Here is a 22,934-nt window from a genome sequence, read left to right on the forward strand (position 1 = left end):
AGGAAGTTCTGTCATCCCTCACCTTCTGAAGGTGTGGATGTCCCTGTGCTGCACAAGGCTTCATCAGTTGGGTTCAAAAACTCAATCTCTGTGCAGAAAACCTCAGACTTGAGTGATGTGGCCCCACCAGCGGGTCTGCCTGTGAGAACTGCAGCCACACTGCCAGCAGATAACCTGCCCTTGGTCCAGGGAGGGAAAGAAACCACTGCCACCATCCCCGGAGGGAAGGATGGGAGAGTCCCCAGCTCCACTCAGTGGGCAAAGCACAAACAACATGCAACAGCCCAGTAACCACAGCTGAACAGTGTTTAACCCCTCCAGCTAATCCATGAGCACGAAAAGGCTTTCTTTGTCCTTGGAAGACCATCCTGAAGCCCTGGGCTCCTAGAGGAGAACCCACTGGAAGTGTCCCCCATGGACTCCTCAGGGTTTCTCTCAGGGTTACAGAGGGATGAGCTGCATTGAGCTGCTGCTCAGACAGATTTTATTTGTTAGCCATGGTCAGATGTTCCAATTTTTGTTACTCAAAGCTCCTGTGAAATGTACCCACAAGGAGCACCAGGGCTGGCTTCAGCCTGCACAGCAGTGGCTCCTCTCCAAGGGGCAAGAAGGAGCTTTGGTGGTGGCTTTGGCTCTTCAGGCTGCAGGGGAGGCTGCACAGGGATTTCCAGAAGGGTCATCAGAGCCAGGAGAAAAGGAAAACCAGGATTTCAGAGCAATCACCCTTTCTGCTGATACCTGCAAAACATCTCAGTAGCTCTGTTGCTGGTTTAAGAGCAATTCATTAAATTATTTCCATTGGTTAGACATCTGCCCAAATCACTTGCTTCATTCTTTAGTGCTTCTGCTTTTGGCATTTCATCAAAAAAAAGCCCTTTTAGGTTACATCTTAATTAAAAGCACAGCCCAGCCTGGCTGCAGCTCTCCCTGAAATGCTCCTCAAGCAACAGCACTTCATGTGCTATTAGCTACCTCCTGACCCCCTCCTCTCCTGGTGGCCAGGTCTATTTAAGATGACAAATTAACACAAATCTTATAAATGCAGCACATTTTCAGGGGCCAGTTGCCATTGCACATTGTCCTGTGCTCCACAGGGATTTTGGGGGTGTTTCCTCTACTCCCACAGGGATCTTTTTACTGAATAATCCCTTGAATCAGAAATAAAGACTCCCAGTCTCAGGATTTCAGGATTACTTGCAAACAGGATGGCTCTCACATAATATAAAACTTCATCTAAACAACTGTTCTGTTCCTCCATGTCACACACTGAGGGAGCAGGGAACTAAATAAAAATGCTTTAAGCATCTGATTTCTTTTTTCCTTATTCATTTTTATGAAAAAGAGTTGCAAGAAATCAGAAAAAATGGAAATGGTCCTCTGTGCATTTGGAAAGGATGCAAAGAGAGAATAATGCTTAGTGGGCTGGCACTCTACTGCAGATATCCAATCTTTATATATACATATATTTTTTTTAATTATTGCTTTTTGTGAAATTTAGGTTAAAGGCATTTTCAATCTACCACTATTTACAAAAGTTGCTGGACTTTTGGATTTTTTTTTCCCCATCCCCTCTGTATCTCTGCTGCTGCTGCTTCCCTCACCCTGGGAAGCTGATGAGCACTAAGGTAGCTGCACAGCAGATATTGGATCCCCAGTATAATTTTCAGCAGTTAATTAGCAGCTCTGCTTCTTACATTAAAAAATTGGAAAGCTTTAATTAGACTCAGAAAAGGACCTGAAAAACTAGCTGGCAAGTAGCCCCTCTGTGCCTGGGTAGGTGAGGGACTTGCAATGAAGTGTGGCTGTGCTTGTAACCTCTGCAGTGCCCAGAGAAAACAATTTTATTAGAGAAAAACCAGAGAAGGAGATGGAAGAGGTTCTTATTCACCATCTGAAGTGTGTCTTCTCTACTTGCTGCCCCACACTGGCTGAAATGTGGTTTTATATGCCATTACTCCGTACCCACTGTCAGGAAGCAGCTGATGCTGCTCCTGCTGTTGCTTAGCATTTTCCCCATGGGATGTGGCTCTTTTCCTTCTCCATCCACCTTTGCTCATTTCAGAAACACTGGCAGCATCCAGGTTCCCTTCCCAATGGCTGAGAAGTGCCTGCTCTGAACATCAGGAGTGAAACACACACTCTCATGTGCTGATGGGCCCCAATTAAAATGCAAAAGCTGGATGGTGTTGAGAGGGGATGGAATGTAGAATCAGAAGGGTTTGGGCTGGCAGGAACCTTAAAGAACATCTCATTCTGCCCTCTGCCATGGGCAGGGACACTTCAGCTAGGCTCAGAGCCCCATCCAACCTGGCCCTGAACACTCTCAGGAATGGGCTGTCCCTGGGGAGTCTCTTACCAGCTGCATTTTATCAGTGTTAAGTTCTGTGCTGATGCCAGTATCTGCTGTAGAAAGGGTTCTTTTGAGACCTGAGAAGATGCATTGACTTGGCAGTCTGGGCACTGTGCTACAGCTTACAGTTAAAGTGAATTATTACACTGTTGTATGATTTCATCTGTTAATAACATCTTTGGATAATGCTGTTGCTTTTATTTTCAGAGTCTCTCTAAGATACTCTTTGCTTGCATTAAATCCTTTCCTGACCTTAAACTGGCTGAGCCCTCTCAAGCCTGAGGCAAAGAGAAGGGTGAAACACAGGTTGGGTGTTTCACTGCCTAACCAGGGGCATCTGGGGGTGCAGGGCCAATGATTGGGGACTTCACACCCAGGAAATGCTGTGATCCTGAAATACCTTTTGTGCTCGGGGTTTGTTCCTTGTTCTTCTTCCTGCTGGAATTTACTTAATTTGCAGAAATTTAAAACAAATTCATCAGGGTAAGACACTTTCACTACATTTTTTTTTCTGCCAGAGAGGAGATGAGGATGAAAAGGAGATACACCCTTGCCTTGAAAGGGGCAGGGAACCCCATCCAAAAGGTGTGGGATGAAGGGTGTGGGATCACTGCTGCTCCCTGACCCACTCCAGCCTCCCAGGATGGCTCTGCCGCCACCCCTGCAGCACCCTGCTGCTGGAGGGGAATTTACTTTCCCTTTGGCTGCTGGGTGGCTGCTCCACGCTGCAGAACCCATTGAGCTGCTGCACATCTGCCAGGGCTCTGCCCGGGAGAGATGTTATTACACTAAGCTGCAGCTCTGAGAGATTGCAGGAATATTTTTGTACTGAAAGATGCGTTGTCCCAGGATGCCCCTGGCGGCAGGGGACCCACGCCCATCATGAATATTTGTGTCCTGCCCTAATTACCTTCCAGCCCAGCTCCTGCAGCCGTGCATTGACGGCAGAGCTCCTTATTTTGGAAAGCAGAGTGAAGCTGCAGGGCAGGGAACGACCCCAGCAGCCTTGCTGTCTCTCTCCAAAACTGTAACCTATTTTTGGACCAGCCATTGAGAGGATTACAATTTTATTAGCTGAAATAACCACAAACTGCAGCTACTCACCAAATGGCTGCAGCTTTTGACCTGTATTTTGGCCTCCTTCTCTAGGAGTTGGTGTTTGTGGCCCAGAACTGGCTGTGACCTTTTGTTTGCTGTCAGCCAGGGCGATGTGGGCACTGCTGCAAGGTACCTGCACCAAAAAAACCCCAAACCAAAACAAAAAAACCCGGCAAACCAAGGAAGGATGCTATTTAAAGGAGAAATGGATAATTTTAGATAAATTTTAGCTGTTTTCCTCTCTTCTGTTCTCTCCAGATGTCAGCTATATTTATGTATTAGTGGGTGCCAAACTCCTTATATTCCCCATTCTCCTTATATTCATCTCCAAAATATCTCTGATCTATACAAGAAGCTGGTGTACTGGAAACAGAAAACCAAGTCATTTGCCTCAGATTGCACAGCCAGTGGCCCCAGATCCTGCCTGGGAATTAGGATCTAAACAGTGGAGCAGGGGAAGGCTGGGCAGGGCAGAACCAGCAGCTGCTGATGTTGGAGTGTGACCTGAGGCCAGGTCCCTTCACCCTCCTTTCATGGTATGCCCTGATTTTAATGCCACATCACACACAGGAAGGAAATATCCAGCTTTCATCACTCAAGCCATGTGGTGCTGGGCTCTGTGGAATCCCCCAATGTTGTTTTATCAGCTGTGTGCCACTGGGTTTGCACTGAAAGCACCTTTATTGCCCAGCACAGGCTCCCCTGGGCTGCTGAGCCTGCCCAGGCTGGAGCAGGTCACTCACACTGGGCAGGATGGAAGTTCTGGCACAGCCCTTGCTTGCCCGAGACCACAATATTCCTGCCCAGGAAAGTCAGCCTTCCTCCACCACAAACCTGAGGGCTTTGGCAGGGTAATTCTAAAATAAGTAGGGTTTGTTTTTATCTGTCACTCCAGTGAAACAGAATTTTAGCAGCAGGTTTGTGTGCAAACTCTGAGCTTCAGGATGGAGATGATCTGTGTCAGAGGACCCTGGATCCATCATGAAATTCAACATTTGAGCCACAATTGTGTCCTCCACACCTGCAGGCCACTAAGTAAGATGTCCATCACCAAATGGTGGTCACAGTGCCCATAACCTGCCTTGCTGACCAGCAGCATGCAGATAGATTCACCTGCAGCTAGCTCAGACATCCCCCAATGTTTATGGGCTGTTTATGGGGCTGCAGCTCTGTCCTCAGGCTGGGGTAAAGATTTTGTCAAATTGTACAGCGAGTTACAAAGCAGGGGGAGGCTTTGGCTGCTCTACAGCCTGAGAAATTCTACAGTGACTCAGAAAGGGAAATTTTCTGCCTGAGGAAACTGGCAAGATGCTACAAGCCATGAAAAGGGACTTGTCACTGCGGTGGTGATGAGAAAGGTGAAAGAGAGATTGATGCAGGAGCTGAAATATTCGTCTGGCACAGAAGGCATGAGACGTTTGACTCCTCCAAATATCAGATTGCACTCTGAGTGGTGCTTTGCAGTTAATGATCTGACCAGGAGCACACTTTGATGGAATAAATGCATGTAATTACTGACATCTCCTACTTTTCCTTCTGTTTCGGATGACAGTCTCTTCTCACACAATTCTCCAGCATAATTTGCTGTGTGCATTAATTGATGCCTGGTATAGAATGGAAAAATGTAGAAGCCTATAAAGCAACCCTTCCTCAGAGGTGGAAGGTGGAGGACCTGCTGCCTGCACTACAGGGCAGCTCTTCCAGCAGCTTGGGCTGTGGGGGGACATCAGCCAGAAAAATCTCATTTTGCAGCCTTTGATTCCACCAGCAAGGGGTGTTTTGGCAATTAGTGCTCAAACAATATTTTTAAAAGATGGAAAGGATTTAATATTTCAAGATGGAGAGATGCAGAGGAAGAGCTTTAAAGGAGAGTGGGGCCTTTTGTGCATTTTGGGCCACAGGAGCATCCTGCAGGTCCCCCCTCACAGCAAGGAGAGCAGGCACACCATGGCCTTCCCTGCCCAGAACTCTCAAATTGCTGCCACTTGCACTTCCTTACGAGAAGAAACAGCATGGGAAGAGCTGAAAAGAAAAAAAAAAAAAAAAGAAGAAAAAAGAAAAAAAAAGAAAAAGGAAAAACCCAGCATGGTCATTAGGATGAACTGCTTGGAGTTAGATAACCAGAAATGAGTTGCTAAGCAATGCTCAGGGAAAATGATTTGGAGAGAACGTCACGGTGTGAGATACCTAAGGAGGGAGAGATGTGTGTGCTTAGCAGAAATCATGCTCAGCTACCATGGCACAGCAAGCTGGGCACCAGGGCTGTTACAGAGAGGAAATGCAGCATTTTGCTCTATGGATTATTACTTTTATTATTTACTCCTTTATTGCTGCTTGATGGGTTCTGGAACTTTCAGGGTCTGAATTTGCAGAGGAGCTCATCTTGAGGATGCATCCTCAGCTTTCTGTTCTTGGATTTGCATGAATGTGTTTACTCCTCAGTTAAAAAGATTTCCATCATTTTGAAAAGCCTGTCAAAACCATTTAGCTATGAAAAATCATTAATAATTTCGGCTATCTTCAGAAGGAGGGTGTATTTGTGGAACTAATTAGCTCCTGTCAATATATAATGTGTTCCTTTACTTTCTCTGGTGTAGAAAACCATTCAGCCACAGCCCTGGGGTTGATGCAGCTGGGCAGCATCAGGGCACTAAAGATTTGGAGGAGGATGAGCAGTTCAAGCTTCCCTGGCTGCCCATGCTTGGCAAGGAAACTATTTAAGGATTTTGATGTTCAGGTCTGGCCCCCAGCACAGACCAAGCTGCGGAAGAGTTCATCAACAATAACCTCCTCAGTAAAACTGAAGCTCCTTTTTCTCCTGGCATTTATTCATGGTATGTATTTACAGCCCCTTGTCTCTTACCCCGGGCAGAGCTCTGAGCCTCAGCTAATGACTCAGAGCTGTGACTTCACCGTGCTTGGCTCTTCTTCTCCCGTCATCCACGCGTGGCTGCAGCCCGTCCTTGGTGCCTCTTCCTGAGATAAACCCTGCCTGGAGCAGCACAGAACTCTGGCTCCCTGCAGCCTTGCTGCCCCAGCACTCTGGGAAAGCCAGCCTGGCCCACACCACGTCGTATCAAACCATCAGCAGCATCAGTTTGGCTGGCCCCAAAGAGCAGCTCCCCTCCCTCCCTCCTGTCAGCAGATTTCCCAGGGAACAAAGGCAGCTGTATCTGTTATCTCCAGGCTGGAATGGCCTCTCCCTGGCTTGCACAGAAATGTGTCTTTTTTAGGCAAGGGGAACAGAAAGCACTGTGAGGAGTGTCCTTGTTGATAAGGGATGTGTTGAGCTCAGCAAGCCTGGCCTTTCCACGGGCCAGCTCTGACATCGAGTGGGTGAAGGTGGCTCTGCCAAAGCTGGGCTTAACCAGACCTGGATGACCCCAGACTGGGGATGATCCATGGCAGCTCATTGAAGGATGATCCAGGTGTGTGAGGAGGGATTTATCATCAGTGAGACTTCCATGGTCAAGCATCAGTGGCAGGTGGGGATGGGACGTGCCCTGTAACCCAGGCACTCTAAATTTGGGGTGGCAAAAGTGGGAAAGGTTTGGGGTGGCTGTAGAGAAATCTGCTCCTGCTGTGTTTTCTCTGTGAAGAAGCTGGTGGGCTCATCTGGTGGGACTTGGTTTCAGAGGGGAGTTCATGGTGGTGGTAAGCAGGGAGTGCCCAGGGAGACCCCAGGACCTTAGGGACACCCAAAGGGTCACAATTACTTGCTAGGACCAAACCAGGAACTGATTGTTAGGGCTTGTTAGGAACAAACCACCTCAGAAAGAGGCAGAGCGAGCTCCAAAACTTTGGAGATGGATTTTCCTGTCTCATATTGCACCTCTGCCATGTTCCCCTGGGAGGCAGTGATGGTGAGTGCCATGAGCTGGTGGCACAGCAGAGCCTGGCACTCAGCACTTTGACAGAACACAGACTTCAGGCCTAGCCTGGAGTGATTTTCCTTTTATTTTTTGCTATAAAACAGCAGTGATCTGGGTCAGGAGAGGGCTCCTCCTGCTGAGCTGTGACATACCCTGTGCTGATCAGTTAATCTCTGCCTGCTTTGCTTTTTGCTGGGTGTTACAGCCTTGTGAGGGCCTTGGGAGAGTTAATGGCTATAAACAGCTTTAATGAGCGTTACAATTAGAGACAAATTGCAAGTTCAAGGAATTGCAACCAGCCAGCTTGGGAATGCATTGCAGGTTGGTGGTGTTGTCCCTCAAATGCTGGAGATCAAAGAGAGATGTGTCTGTCAGTGCCTCTGGCAGGATTCAGGCCCCTGGGAGTGAAGGGCATGTCCCCTCTGTCCTGGGAGGGGACAATGTCATGCCCACAGCACTATAGCAGAAGGGGTGTTGCTCAAAACTGCCCTCTACCTGAAAACTATGCTTACTTTTAGCTTTCTATGAGTTTTCTCTGGTCAGAAGATCACAGGTCACCGTCACTGCTTGCTTTCAAGACAGTGAGAGCAAAATATACTAATGAACTCTTCACTGCCCGAGTGTTTTCTTCTATTTTGGGGAGTTAAATAAGACCCAGACTGCAATCAGCCAGCCCAGTCTTTCTCATGCCCTGACCCTGGGTTTAGACAAGAGCCTCAGTGCTGTCTCATTAAAGATCCATAGAGACATTTCCTTTCATAGGGGAGTTTAAGAAAATACTAGTTTATTTAACAAATGTGTTTTTACACTGACCTTCCTGTAATTTGCATTCAGACCATCCGTTAAAATGCCAAAAAGGTTCTTAATGGCAATAATAAAGAAATCGTAAAGTAAGAGGAGCCAGGGACATTGGCCATTTCTCCCCCAAGACTGTCAGTTAATCTGTAGTGTGTGTATATTTGTGTTGGCTTGTGGTTGTGTATTTGCTGCCCTGTGGAAAGGGGCTTCTTCCTTCTGCTGCTGCTGTTCTTCCCTTTCATAATGAAATTCTGGTAAGTTCTCCCCTCTGCCCCCCTCTTCCATCTCCATATTTTAGACTAACTGGAGGCAAGAATTGATGTTGTTACGAAGATTTCTTTAATGGGGTGAAACTTCTCATTTCCATCCTGAATAATTTATGGGCAGCTCATTCCCACTAGTTCTAACTAAGGGTTGTTAGCCTAATTATTTTCCTTTCCTGCTGATATTCCTTATTTACTTATAAACAGCAGTTGTATCCTCTCTCAACCTGCCTTTTTTTTAAGCTAAGTAAGCCAAAATCCTCTATTCTCATAAAGTTGTGCTCCTTTATTTCAGGTTAAAAATTATTAAATCCATAAATGAAGACCCAGTTGAGATCCCGATCACCTGATCCCAGTTTATCTTTTCTCAGCAGGTGAAATGCCGCTGTGTGGGGCTGCTGAGCAAACCTCCACTGATTTTAACATGATCACGACCTCCCCTGCCAAATCTAAGTGTTTATAAGGTCATACAGAGGAGCTTGATAAATAAACTGATTCTTAAGTGGGGGTTATTTATGTATAGCCACAGAAAAGAAGGTTTGACTGCTTAATTGAGCAACTGGTCCAGTGGAAATTGTCCTTGACAATGGCAGGGGTTGAAATTTAAGGTCTTCAAGGTCCTTTCCAACCCAAAACATTTGATGGTTCTGTGATTATCTGCAGAGCAATTGCAGAGAAGAGCCATCTGCATTGCTGATGTCCAAGTCTGACATTCAAAGGTTAGAGGTCTTTCAGGTGGCATTTCTGCTTAATTGTCGCTGATGAAACTAATTTCCAGCAAATTGTACTAAATTGGAGTGAATTTTCTGAGAGCTATTTCTCCAGTGCCTTCCACAGAAGGCCATTCCATCTGAAAAAAAATAAGGTTTTTCCTTGTCTGCCTCATCAAACCCCTTTACCAAACCTTCTTAGCTGTGTCCTGAGGTGTCCATATTGCAAAATTTAGGGGTTTCACATCTTTTCCTGGGGCTTAGAGCAGAGTGTTGTGATGAGCAAGACTGTGCACAGGAGCCACATCCATTGCTGGATTCCCCTGTTTTCTCTCCTGGGTTATCTGTATTTCATATCTGAAGGCTACAAATGAATCATTTCAGAAAAGAGAATGCAGCTGAAACTCGGGGAGAGCACGGATTTGGCACCCATCTCCGACGTGTGAGATCTGTGCCAAATCTGCTGCTCTCTTTTGAGGCACAAGACAACGTCCCCAGTTGGGTAGCAGGCAGCACTTCAGAAATCTGATCTGTTTTCTTCTGGAAATCTGATGGAGTGTTTGAACTACACAACAGGGAATGATTTTGAAAAATGGTGCTAGGCAGCCTTGTTTGCTTTAGGAAAAAAACAGTTTTAGGAAAACTAACCGCAACCCTAGCAGAAGGATTAATTCATCTGTTTTCTTCAGGAAAAATAATTGCTAGGGATCTTTCAGAGCTCCCAAGGAGTTGGCAGAGAAGCCTTCCCCAGAGCTGCTGTCTGTGACAGCTGATCTGGCTGTGACACTGTGAAATCAAGCATCCCTCCTGGCCAGGGCAGCGAGCAGGAGGAGTCCCCTCTGCGCTGGCATCTGCAGACCCAGAGCTGCTGCTGCTGCTGCTGGGACCTTCCTTTTGCTGGATGTGTTGAGAGCTGCAGCATCTGCCGTGCTTGGTGCTGATGAACATCTGTGAGGGAGATGGTTTTAGTGTAAAGCATTGCAGTTGTTCATTGCTAGGGATGCAGAGAGCCCAGAGGGAAGCCAAGCTCGGCGCTGTGGTGGTCCCTGGAGCCCGGCACTGGGAGAGGGTGGGAAATGTTTTACATCCAAGTGAAACCACTGGGAAAGCTGAACCCGTGGCAGCAAAGGGGGAGAATCTGGAGAAAAGCCTTGCAGGAAAGCTGTGAGCACATGAGGGGGTTGGTGCTGGGGTTTCAGAGGGCTCGGAGACATCCCAGAGCTCTGCAGGGGGAGAGGGATGGTCCCGGTGCTGGATCATCCGTGATGGCTGCTGGCAGGGATGTGCTTGGTGGGACTTTAATAGCGATCAGCATGCTGCTGTAAAATGTTACTTCGCCTGGGAGAAGAGCCCCAGGCGAGCAGTGGAAATAGGAAGAAAAATAGGAAGAAAAATAGGAAGAAAAAAAGAAAAGGGATGGGGAAGCAGCAGAGCTGGGCTGGGTGGCTGAGCATCAGAGTGCTCAGCTCACCTCTACCTGCCCTGCTCCAGGCAGGTGGGATGGATCCTTGGCAGGGACTGCTTGCCTTGAGCTGCTTTCCCACCGAACAAGATATTTCTCATTTCACATTTCCACAGGAAAATGTCAGTTCCAGAGAAAAAAAGATAAAAAAAAGAAAAAGTGATTGTTGTTTTTATTGTTATCTGCTGTCAGTTCTTCCTTCAGGCTCTCACTTTTCTCACTGTAAGCTCTCCAGGCAGGGATCTATTCACCACTTTCAAATGACTGGCATGAAGGTACCATGCTAGCAGAAATAAATATCCATACTGATAGGAGTCAATATCTTACTTAGATATTTTCCTTTTGGAATGAAATGGAAAAACTGGACAACCAAAATTCAAATTGCTTTTGTATTCTTTTATTTAATTGGTTGGATTCAAATTTTTGTGGGGGGAAGCATATTTTTTTCTACCAAAAACCTGTAAGCAAGGATTTTTCTTTAAGCATATCTTGTCATGTGAATTTTATCAGCTCTCCAGACAAATGAAAAGGTCAGGTAAGTGACAGTGGAGGTGGAAGTGACTCTTTTGTTCAAGAAGATCTTGTCTTTTCAGCTTTGAAGATATTTCTGGCTTTGAAGAGGACCTCACACATTTTTTTTCCCTAATTCTCAGCCTGTGGCTTCTTGTTTGTCAAGAGGTTCTGGACATCGGAGACGTTTGGCCTCTAAACCTCAAGGAAGATCAGCGTGTCTGCAGCCAGGAGAAAGGAGATTTCAGCTCCTCTTTTAGGTACTTGTAAAACCATCGTGTTACTCCTCTAAGTTTTCGTTCAAAGCCCTTGAAAATCAATTGTTCCATGAGCAGACAAGCTGGCAGCTTGTGCTCTGCCTGGTTCCATGGGTCCTCTGTCCTGCCCTGCCACCTCTCCTTGCCAGGTCCCCATGGGTCCCCAGTGCTCCCATCATGTCCCCAGTGCCATCAGGACCTCAGGCAGGAGGTGCTCTTGCCTGTCTCCATTTCCCCACCTGTTCCCTCACTTTCCTGAAACCTGAGCAAATGCATCACTGAGAGCATCACTGCCATGCCAAACGTGGAACAATGCTGGCAAATGGGCTCAAACCTGTCAGCAGAGTGGTGGGAGGGGGCAGGCCAGGCAGGGGAATACACCAGAGGACCTTTGCCTCTGTCAGTGTGGACAGCCACTGTTTCCCTTCGTTAGCAGAGCACAGCACACCATTCCCAAAACCAGACTTCCCCCCTCTGAGATCCCCCAGAGCATCCCTGTCCCCACTCTGCTCCCCAAGGGCTTGGGGTCACCTTTGTAGTGGGTTTGTTCAATGATTAGCAGGGACTTATGCTGTTTGTGTTGGCATCTGCTGTTTTGTGGGGGAAGAAAGGTTTAATTGTGCAGGTGATGGGCTGAGGTGATAAGTGCTGACTTCAAAAGCTGCTCCCACTCTGGTGGTGTGGAGCTACTCCTGCAGGATCCACTTTCTTGGTCTGGCTGTTTAACTAGAGGTGCCTGATGGTGTTGGAAGCCTGCCCATCACATCCACTGGGCTCCCTGGATAAGTACCCCACTGCTCTCTGGCACCGTGACTGTGAGGGGCCTGAGCCAGGGCCTGCTCCTCTGGGAATTATTGTGGAATCAAAGCAGTTGTGGAATCAAAGCAATTGTGGAATCTGACCACACAGGCAGGCCAGCCCCCAGCTTTGGGCAGAGCAGACAGATGTACAGACATGTACAGCCACCACTTTCCATGCTCACACGAGGCTCTGAGCAGACCTTGTGGGAGCAGGACTGCTCTTCATTTGTTGAGTGCAGCCTTCAGCATGATGAGTGGTCTCTTGGCAGGATATCAAATATTGCTGAGGCCATGGAAATCAAACTCTTCCACCACCAAGAAGGCTTTAGAGTCTCAGGACATCCATCCCACCCCTGCTGCCTGTGTCCATCATTGGTGGATCTTGGTGGTCCCGCTACCTCCAGAACCTTGCTCAGATGTTGCAGTGATGGAGCCCACACACATCTGGGGCAATGGCCCCACAGCTCTGACAGTGTCCCAGCTGTGCCTGTCCTTGAATGGACCTTGGGTGGCCCTGCAGGAACCTGAAGGATTCCCAAGGGCCGAAGCTGCTCATTGCATCCAAAGCTGTTGAGCATCCCACAGGAGGTTGTTGGGACATGGACAAACCACAGCCACAGCCTGCTTTACCCAGTGCTCTTCCTTCTGGCTCCCCACTCCTGTCTCTGTGAGCAGCAGAGCCTGTGGCACCCTTTCCTTCACCACTCAGCAGGTTCACTGTTCACTCGGAATCAGAGAATGGTTTGGCTTTGAAGAGACTTTAAAGCTCATCCACCTTCCACCCCCCTTCTATGGGCAGGGACATTTTCTACTATCCCAGGTTTCTCCAAGCCCCATCCAGCCTTGGGCACTTCCAGGGATGGGGCAGCCACAGCTTCTCTGGGCACCCTGAGCCAGGGCCTCACCACTCTCATTGGGAAGAATTTCTTCCCAATATCTAATCTAAATCTACCCTCCTCCAGCTTAAAGCCTTTCTGCTTTGTCATCACTTGGAGCCTGCAAATGGAAATTAAAAAGCCTTTGAAAGAATCTGTAAGTAATTTCTAATGATCCTTCCCAGGACATTTTATGGAGTGAAAGACCCCTGTTCTCTGTCTGCAGTTAACCAAGGTCCTCTGGAATCAGGAGAATATTTTAAGAACAACATTACTTTGCAGCAGCTCATAGCTAATGAATTCCCAATTCATATTTCACAATAGGTTTAGAAGAAAAGAAAAATCCATTTTCCTCACAGCTGTAATGTATTTTCCAGTCACTTGTGGAACAGATTGTGCTCAGACCTGCTGCAGTGTAAAAAAAAACACAACTAGAGTTTGGCTACTTTGTGTGTGGGGTTCCTCATCCAGTCCATGCTCTAATTGCATTAAAAGTGTGCATTTCAGAGTCTGCCAGAAGCTCCATTTTCATATTACTTTGTTGGGTGCTCTCCCCATTTCTTCTTATTCTGTTTTTGCTAAGTGCCTGCAAAACAAATTACAGCAAATATTCCCTCATCGGGGCAATGCTTCTTAATTCACAGTGCATTTTAGTTTGTACATGTTGATGCAGCCATCTAAATTGTGCTGGCAGAGACCTTGGAGGGAGTCATTAGGAAATTTCCTCTGATTGGTGATCAACTTTCATTTGTCCTGGTTCTTCTGATTCAGGATCAAAGGAGAGAGGCATGACAGTAAAATCATAGAATCCTAGAGGGGTTTGGGTTGGAAGAGACCTTGAAGATCATCTTGCCATGGGCAGGGACACCTTCCACCATCCCAGGCTGCTCCAAGCCCCATCCAACCTGGCCTTGGACACTTCAGGGATGGGGCAGCCACAGCTTCTCTGGGCACCCTGTGCCAGGGCCTCACCACCCTCACAGGGAAGAATTTCTTTCATCTCTTTCATTAAATTATGATATTTTGCTATCCCTACAGTGAACAAAGCTGGTGTTCAATTATTTCCCATAGCAAAGTCAAGGGGGTTTCTTGGTGGATCTTCCCTGGCTTTGGGGAACCAGGAGCATCCCAGCTGGATGTGATGGTGTTTGCTGGACACAGCTCTCCCTGCATGACTTTGGACCAGTGTGAGGAAGCCTCAGCACCACTCTGGGGTGGGGAGAGAAAGAATTTGTCCTCTGCAAAGCCAAGGAGTGCTGCCCTCCAGGCTGCTGCCCACCAGCCAGGGCTGCTTGTTGTCACTCTCATGTGACATTCTGATGGTCCTGGGGCTGTGAACAAACAGCAGGGATGCAAAATCTGCCTCAGCAGGTGATGAAGCATCTTCTGGCATCTGTGCTCCCCTCTGGGCAGCAGCTGGCACAGAATGTCAGCAGGCCTGTGCTGGAGAGGTGGCAAACAGAACTGGTGTGACCTGATTGTGGCTTTTCCAAGGCATTTAGTCTGCCAGACAGGAAAACAAAACCCCTGTGCATTATTCTGGCTGGGTATTTGAGTCTAGCAGATGGCCAGGATGTAGCTGGAGTCAGAGCAGCCTCTCTGGGTCACAATTCCTTCCTTTCCTCCTCTTTGCTCCCAGGAGTCACCTTCAGTTCTGTGTCTGCTGGGTCCTTAAAATTTTAGGAAAAATACTCATTTCCAGTCAGTGGGAGAAACTGCCAATGGAAACAGATATTGGAGAAAATCTTCCAGTCCTAGCAAACATTTTACCCAAATCAATGGGTTTCTAAATGATTTAATTTTGGCTAATCAACCAAGAACTAGTCTGGCAACAATTACCCCCAACTCTTGTTCCTGGGAATCATTGTTTGCTCCTGGGCTGTGCTAGTGTGCACTTTCATATAAATTAATCGTTTTGGGCAGCTACTTTAGCAAGTGATTTGGAGCATCCCATCAGCCTGTTCTCAGCATTTTTCTCAGATCTAGACTACAAGTTTCCAACGTCACTTGGGATCCAGCTTTCCTATATCTCATCTCTTCCAGATGATTCCATGCTTTTAAAGGCTTGGCATGAGATAGGTGTGGTTCTGCCTGTGTCAGCCAGGGCTGTCACAGCCAACAGACCCACATCTCATGGTGTGGGTGCTGATTTGCATCCCAGCTCTGCTTCTCTCTTGCCTATTTGGCTGCTATTTTGCATCTGCAGTGAATCACAGTGTGGTTGCATTGATAGTAGAATCTTCCAGCATTTTAGCTTCAATTTTTGGTCTTGAGGATATTGTAAATAGTACCTAAATGGTGACATTAATGCACTGCCTTAGAAGTAAGAGCAAAGGAGGAATCTGAAAGTACGAGTGGATGTGGATGTGCATGAGCATGCCAACATGTTGATTCTTGAAGTTCATTGAGAAAAATACCCAGGGATATGCAAAATTTGTAAAACTGGTTATGGATAATGAATGCAGCTGATCTGTGCACCAGCTGGGCAAGCAGCTCTTTTCCATAATCCTGAACTCACCTTAGAACTTTAATTAGTCAACTCAAATTTCCAATTATTTTCCAGAATGTGTGACAGAACACAAAATAATCCTGATTCCCACAATCCAGCTGGACCATCAGCCCCCGGCTGCTGCTGCCCACCCAGGCTGGAGCTGGGTCATGTCCTGCCTGCAGAGGGGGTCCTGGGCAGGACATGGCTACAGCTATTTGGGACAAAATATTATTTTCTGCCTTGATCTTTCCCCTGTGCAGCTGAGATGGAGTTTGCTGCTGTATTTCCATTTTGGAAGCGAGCTCTCTTATCACCCCCTGACATGAGCAATGGATCTGATACCCTGTCACAGTCTGGGGAAGCTTTATGAAAAATCAGTGCAGCGTTGCTTAACCCCTGCTTCCAAGTCCAGATAAACACTCGTGCAGCGAATTTCAAATTAAAGGAATAAACCACAGAGCTGTCCCAGGTGTTGGGTAAATAATGAGTGAACAGCCCCTGCTGCCTCGTGTGGATTGCCCACTGCAGCTCTCCAAGTGCATTGTTTGGGTATTATTCCCTCCAGCCCTTCAGCAAGGAGAACTCACGGGGTCTTTGTGACCAGTTCACCCCCACCTTGCTCCACCTGCAGCCCTGACCAAGGCTGATGGGATGTTGCAGCAGCCTTGGGTTTCAGCAAGGCATTTCCCTGCAAGCAAGACTGTCAAAAATGGGCAAACTGGGGAGGACTGATTGCACCCTGTGCTCACTCTGTCAGTCCAGTCCTGGCCTAAAGTCAGCACTGATTCTGACTCGCATCTTCCCTCGTATCTCTGAGTAACAGTGCTGGATGTAGCCACCCTGGAAGACTCATTTTTTGAGCTCATATCTCTAAGGTCTATTTGTAAAACTATCTTGAAAGGGCTGGCACAGGAGTGCCATTTGTTTTAAAGGGAATTGTGCATCCCAGCTGCTTCTGGGGCTTAGCAAAGCTCAGGACAGCACACATAAACACTCTTATAATCATAACGCTTTTTACTTGGCTGTGTGCAATACAAAACACCCAGAGGAATCAGGCAAGCAACAGCAGCAGCTTCTAGAGCTGCAAGCAAAACCCTCCCTGAGGTTTTGTGTACAGCAGCACAGTGCCCTTTCTGCACTGGGTCCTGCAATCCCACCCTGGCACAGAGCATCAGAGCTGGGGCAGGGAGACATCCCTGCCAGTGGCACTGACAGACAAAATCCATGAAATATACTGGAACAAAAGCCCAGGATTTTTTTTTTTTTTTTTTTTTTTTGGTTACTGGGCTGATGTGGGAAACAAGCTCCCTGCTAAAGGTGAGCAGGAAAGTTGTTGCAGCTTTATGTCACAATCTGTGCACTTTGTTCTCCTGACAGATAATTCTGCACCTGCAAAAACATTGGCTGCTTCGTGCCTCTTTATTATGTTTGGGGGGAGAGGAAAAGAGCCCTCCTGAGCTTTCCAGGGTGGATTTGAAGGTCAGAAGTCACTGAGAATAAGCAGATTTCCTCTCCCTGCTAACCTCCAAGGGCCATCCAGCTCATCCCAGTCCCTGGTGCTGAGGATTGACACCAAATACTCAGTTGCACTTCTATGGCTGCAGTGTGTAATTATGCAGATATCCTAATGGAGTTTGGATCTTGAGTCCTCAGTGCAAGCTCAGATTGGGGGGGGGGCAGCCCTGTTGCTGTGATCCTCTGAGAGGCCCTTTCCCTGGGAATTATACATATTTATAGAGAGACAATTTATCCTGCTTTGGGCTCCAGGCTCCTCACCCCAGTCCAGCTGCTCCTTGCTTCTCACCCACAGGCTCTCAGGTGTGCCCATGCAGCTGGGGGGGCATGGGAAGGGTCTTTCCCCCCCGGGGGTCTCAGCATGGCAGGCTGGGGCAGGAGAGAGAGCTCTGAACAGCTGCTGGGGCAGGAGCACAGAGGCTTTGCAGCTCCCAGCCTGTTGTGTCAGCAAAACCACCCCTATCTCAGGACCCTTATCTGCCCACAGTGTAAATAATTTCTAAATGAGCTGGAAGGAGGAAGACTGATGAATGCAGTTTTGCTGGAAATGTTATCAGGTTGGGAACAGGGGTGGTTGAACACTCCCTAATCTGTCCTGGATGAGAAGTGGGGGATAACTGGGGTCTCCCCAGCCTGACTCAGTGGCAGCACAGGTCCCAGAAGCGTTTTATTCCTCTGTGTCAAATTGTTTTAGCTATTTGCTTTCCATTCTGCTGTTTGTGCACTTTGCTGTGTTTATTTTTCAGTGCCTTCTGTCCTCTCCCTGTCCCCTGTGCCAGCAATTAAGAGGATGCTGATGCTGTTGTGGGCTTTGGCACCTGGAGGCCAGGCTCAGAGCATCCTGTTGGTGTGCAGGGAACATCAGTGTGGTGATTGAGCCACAGTGCCCACTGGAAAAAAATTCCTGTTGTCCCATGTTCTCATTTAAAATTCCTGCTAAACCCCCAACTTGACAGCAAAAACCATATAACAAATATAAGGCTTAAATCATGCTTTAATGCTTGCTGGGATGGGGTGTTTGAACTGCTTGATACATTAAGCTATATAATTTAAAAAAAAACAACCTATTGATCTATTAAAGCATTTCTCTCTTAATTTCTCATTTAATTCCAGAATGGATGGACAGCCATGGAAAACCTTTCCTGGCTGTTGGCTCCTTAGTGCTTTGTGAGTTTATTTATGCTCAGACCAAAGGGATTCAGGTACAAAATGCTGCTCAGGGCAGTTTCCAGGCTCAAGAGTGGTCACAGAGACCCTCCTTGGAATCAATCCCTCAGTCTCCTCCATGAGGACTTCCCAGGATCCAGCTGCCTCCAATTTGGGGCAGGTTACAGCCACTGTCCCAGTTATCCCAGGCCACTCCTCCCAGCATGAGTTAGGGCTCAAATAGCAGCCACAGTGCCAGGGCAAGCCCAAAAGGGGCTTCATGCCAGCACCCTGCCAAAAATGCACTCCCCACAGGAATTTAGTTGTTCCTGTGTCTGCAGTCAGAGGCAGCAGGATGGGCTGGGTGGGTTTAGTTGCTGCATAGGATGGTGCTGACATGAATCCCTGCCAAGCCCCACCAGGACACCTGAGGCAGCCCAGAGCCCACCAATAAATAATGGAGAAATAAAATGGATACCTATGGTGAGTATATGTAAATATTATACTCATGTTACCCAAAATGAGGAGGTAACTTGATTCCTTCTGATCTGCCCAATAAGAAACCCTTTGCTTTGTTTTTGCCTGTAAAAAGAAACAAGAATTGTTCCTTATTTTTGTCTATATTTGGTGTAATCAGATCCCTCCACCACTGAACCTCATTTCCTGCTGCTGAGTACATCCAAGCTATTATTGAGTATTTATTTTTCCATGGGCCTCTCTGTTTCTAATTGCTTTGTGCTGATATTATGTGACAATGTTGAGTCTGCACCTCCTTTAATACCTGCCACATGCTGAGTATATTGTAAACAACATGTTTCCAGCTATTTCCTGCTTTTATTTACCTCTTTATTTCTGATCTTACTATTTCTGGCTATTTAATGAAGCTGTTTTCTGATGGGGATATTGGCCAGGAGGGCAAGCAGACAGAAAAAATAGAGATACGTTAGAAGTAACTTTATTAGTGATGCTTAAAATTGGTGAAGTCTTCTGGGGTTTGTTGCTCTTTTTTAAATGGAAGACAGTGAGAATTTTTGCTGCAGCAAAAGTGATAAAAGACTGGCGGTGCAGAAAAATAATATCTCTGTATGCTCACACATAAATAGCCTATGTGGTGCTGCTACTGCTGCTCTGGCAACAGCTTAAAATCTGTTTCTTCTTATTTGACAGACATCAAAATTTCACATGTGTGGGATGTCTCTCATAAACTGATTTTATTTGGAAGACAGCAGCAAAACCATTTTTTGATAAATGAAGGGGAAAACTATTAAAAAGGGAAGAACATATCTGACATTTTATTTATATATATTTATAAAATATATTTATGTAATATCTCGGCTGTATTAAAGCCTTGTCAGAGTTATGATACCATTGCCCTGCTGAGCCCCCTGGCCCATCTGCTGTGCTACCAGTGCAACTGGGGTTTTGTAATTGTTGGAACTGTGGTCACTGAGAATTTCAGACTTTCTGCTGCCAGGCACTGACCCCCAAGAGAGCACTGCATTGACCTGAGGCCGTGGAGAAGCTTCAAAAATGGGATGACAGAACTGGGATTGTGGGTGTGGAGTTTGAATAGAAGTGTGTGATATCACAGGGTGGGAAACTCGGAGTTTAAGGGTTTAGAACATAGTAATAGATATAAAGCAAGATGTAGGGTGTTTAGGAGGCTGGTCCTTCTTGTTCACCTTCTTCTCCATGGGTTTGGGTGGTTTTGTGTAATTGGATAAAAAGTCCACATTGTGGGCCATGGGTGGTTGGTTATCGGGTTAAAGTTAAAAATAATTTAGGTGTAATTTCTTAATTAGACAGTTTGTCCTTAATAGGCCTTGTAGAGAGAGAGATGGGGCTGCATTTTTAGTTTGTTGAAGTGTTGCAGAACTCAGGGTTTTTGAGTCTGTGATACAGATAAGAACTAATAAACATCTGAGTCCAAACAAGAAATACCATCTCATGCATTTAATCCCAACCCTGGCAAAAAGAAGTTAAGATTTGACATGCAATGATTATTCCTCTTCCCAAATTAAACCTCTGGCTTGATGGACGACAGCTCTCAGCTGGGTGGAGACCAAGTGGTGCTCCTGGAGCACTCATTCCTGCTGGATTTTGTGCTTACCCCTTCTGGGAATCCTAAAACAGCCCGAGCATCATCTGGGACTGGGGCATTTCTGTCACCTGTGCAGTCTCCAGGCTGTGGCTGCATTATTTTTCCCAACAGCTTCATCCCACAACTGACACAGGAGCACATCCCTGCTGCTCCGAGGAGAGCCCAGCCCTCCACCGAGCAGGGCTTTTCTGGGCTCTTGTCCAGCACTAAACATGGAAAATTCCAACAGTCAGTCCTGTGTGTGATCAAGCTGTTTGGGATCTTTTAACTTTCAAAACAAATGTGAACAAAACTGGTGATTTTACTGTACATTCTGTAGGAAAGAAACAATTGGCAAAGCAGGCACCTGGCTGAGTTATTGCCTGCCTAAAATCACAGAAACACTGACCTCTGGCTTTTAAAAAGCCTTGCTTCAACTCAAATCTGGGTAATTTGCATGAATTTACATTTGAACAATAACAGGCTTTGTTTCCTGCCTGCCACCTGCACACCTGGCCACTTCAGCTGCAAAAAGACGTGAAATTATGGAGGAATCACCATTTTTCTGAGGTGCTGTTTGGAGTCTCATCTGTAGACTCCAGCTATTTTCCCCATTAAACATTTAATAATCATATTGTAAAAGCTCCATTTACATTCAAAACCCTCTTTTGTGCTTTCCATACCTAACACATACCCTACCTGCAGAAGAGCTGTGAAAGCATCCACTCAGGAAGGGAAGCTCTGGGTACGCCCAGTGGAGCTTGGGCAGCAACACAGGGACAAAACAAAAATGCCTGGCTGGATCTAAAGGAAAATTTTACTCAATTTATTAAGTACTCTAGATCCACAGTTGTTAACAGAATTTTGCTTTTTCAAAGTTTAACATTTTCAAGCATTGGGAAAATGAATTCCTGCCCTCCATCCTCACTGCAGTTAAACTTAGGGAGTAACAGAAACCTGCAGGAGCACTTTGGTGGTTTTCCTCCAAACCCAGCTCTGAAATAAATTGCTCTTTCTTGCAATCCCAGGCCTTGTTTTCCTCTGGCAGGTGACAATCTGTGTCTGCTGGGCTGTACAACCACACACGTGGCTGCCAGCCTGCTTTGAAAGGAAGGATAACGAGGCAGCGTGATCCCATTAGCTCTGATTTTTGGTGGTGCTTGTTCCATTTAATCACAACAGGTTTGTTGTGTCAGTGAGAAGGATATGTTGTCACATAAAAGCACAGCTCTGAAACATCAGGTGTGGCTGGGTTTTGAAATGGAGCTGTAAAGTCAGGCCCTTTCTTAACTTCCTGCAGCAAAGGAAACAGGTGAGTTCATGCAGCTTTACCATGAAAAACGTGGCTTGTTCAACACAGCATTAATTGCTGGTCCTGTAAATGTTTTGTGATGGCATTAGCAATCTTTGGGATTTTCAGAAAAAGAAAATCACCCTTAATTGTTGGTTCACCACTGCCTGGTTTTCCTCAAACAGGAAATTCCAAGGCAGCAGTAGCCAGTGCCCCAGACTGGGGCAGGAATTGTGCTGCTTTATTTCCACTGAAGTACATAAAGTCCAACACATCCTGTCTTGCAGCCAGTTACACACACTGCTCCCTTCCTTTAGCTACCTCTGAGGCACCAAAATGAAACCACCAGTGACGCAGACATGGCACAAGAAGCTGGTACTCCACTGCTGCTGCTTCTCCTCTCCCTGCTCCAGGAACAGCTGCCCAAGCACATTGGAAAATGGCAAATGATACCCAAAAGGCTGTCGACAAAATTCATTTCCCCTTCTGTCATTCTCATTTAGATTTAGGTAACAAAAGTGGGTATCATTTGACTGTAATGCATTGTTTTGTGCTTTGTCAAATCTCTAAATTCTGAGAGGTTTGCCAGTAAAAACAATGCTGATATAATTAAAAAAAAATCATCAGGAGATTCAACCATTTATTGGCCACACTTCAGCCTCAACTACCAGACTTGCTCAAGCACAAACTTCAATATCAGAGTCTAGATGTATCCCTAACTTATGACATTGAACAAATATGGCATTACTTATTCCAGAGCTCACCAGCACACTGGAACCTGAGTAAATATTCTGATTAATCCCCTACAGAGGACACTACATGGCACTGAAATGCATCTACATGCCAGCTACTGCAAGTGCAGCCTCACAAGTATTTTCATAACAAAACCACAAATCTCCCTTGGTAATGTATGAAGAACAGTTCAGTTATGGAATTATTTCAGTGAAGACTCCCCACTTGTACTAGAGAAATACCTGTTTTAAAGAAATAATCCCAGAAGTCAAATGCAAGAACTGTAAAACACACTATAAAAGGAGAAACACCTGTATAGATTTTATGGCATTCACGCACTGTGAATATTGAAGAACATCTCAGTCCTTTCTTTAAGATGTTTTAGCTGGTTGCTGGTAATCAGGTTTGTCTCCACCTCCTTATTTATCTATCTCATATAGATCTATAAAATCTTTGTTGTCCTCCAGTTTGACTTGTGGTCACACATAGGAATACAAAAACCAATTAGGGAATGAGCTAAATCACACAGAAAAAAAAAATCTTTACCATCTGCATGTCTATTTTAAGCTAAACTAACTGGAAGTAAACTTGTATTAAATGTTTTGCCATTACCTTCACATAAATTCACAGGAGCTGGTAACTTTCAGTCACAAGCTCTAGAATTATTTGTACCAATATGGTTAA

The 22,934-nt window shown here is 46.2% G+C and overlaps 1 long non-coding RNA gene across 2 annotated transcripts in view; it reads left to right on the forward strand.

Annotated features, from left to right (window-relative positions):
• Positions 1 to 20,608, forward strand: part of LOC135278631 (uncharacterized) — a 34,547-nt gene extending 13,939 nt beyond the window's left edge. The window contains exons 2-3 of one of the 2 annotated variants that reach the window (XR_010346082.1): positions 11,207 to 11,323; positions 16,864 to 20,608. This is a non-coding gene — a long non-coding RNA (uncharacterized LOC135278631). Of the gene's footprint in view, positions 1 to 11,206; positions 11,324 to 12,389; positions 12,836 to 16,863 lie in introns of those variants that run through there. The other variant, XR_010346083.1, reaches the window with a different exon arrangement.
• Positions 20,609 to 22,934: the final 2,326 nt, after the last annotated feature.

The sequence above is a fragment of the Passer domesticus genome, chromosome 11 (genome assembly GCF_036417665.1).
Source record: "Passer domesticus isolate bPasDom1 chromosome 11, bPasDom1.hap1, whole genome shotgun sequence".
Taxonomy (NCBI): Eukaryota; Metazoa; Chordata; class Aves; order Passeriformes; family Passeridae; genus Passer; species Passer domesticus.